The sequence below is a fragment of the Cyprinus carpio genome, chromosome B8 (assembly GCF_018340385.1).
Source record: "Cyprinus carpio isolate SPL01 chromosome B8, ASM1834038v1, whole genome shotgun sequence".
NCBI lineage: Eukaryota > Metazoa > Chordata > Actinopteri > Cypriniformes > Cyprinidae > Cyprinus > Cyprinus carpio.
This window is the reverse complement of record NC_056604.1, coordinates 814,877-815,736: the sequence shown is the minus strand read 5'-3', so window position 1 is coordinate 815,736 and position 860 is coordinate 814,877.

Here is an 860-nt window from a genome sequence, read left to right as displayed (position 1 = left end):
TGGTAACACTTTTTATTAACTTTCATTAATAAATCATTAACAAACATTACGTAATGCTTAACAGATCATTAGTTTATTCACATATCTAGAAACATGAAATAATGTGCTTGTTATTGTTTACTTATAAACATTACCTAATAATTAACATTTCATTTAAATTATAATGCTTAAAATGTCATGAAACTTCTAATTCATATGACCATGCACATCTCGAAAATCTACAAATGATTTTAACAGATCACTTTTATTAATGCACAACACTTGTGATACACAAACATTGTTAAAGTAGCTGAAAGTCCAGTGCCAATAAAGATACTAAAAAAATTAGTAAACTAGATTAGATTTGAAGTCCCGATCTGAATCAAAAGTTTTGCGAACTCGCTCAAAAGACTCGATCTCAAATGATTCGCGAAACGCGATTCGAAGTCCCGATCTGAATCAAATGTTTTGCGAACTCGCGCAAAAGACTCGATCTCAAATGATTCGCGAAACGCGATTCGAATTCCCGATCTGAATCAAATGTTTAGCGAACTCGTTCAAAAGACTCGATCTCAAATGATTCGCGAAACGCGATTCTAAGTCCTGATCTGAATCAAATGTTTTGCGAACTCGCGCAAAAGACTCGATCTCAAATGATTCGCGAAACTTGATTCTAAGTCCCGATCTGAATCAAAAGTTTTGCGAACTCGCGCAAAAGACTCGATCTCAAATGATTCGCGAAACGCGATTCGAAGTCCTGATCTGAGTTTAGCAAACTCGCTCAAAAGACTCGATCTCAAATGATTCGCGAAACGCGATTCTAAGTCCCGATCTGAATCAAATGTTTAGCGAACTCGTTCAAAAGACTCGATCTCAAATGA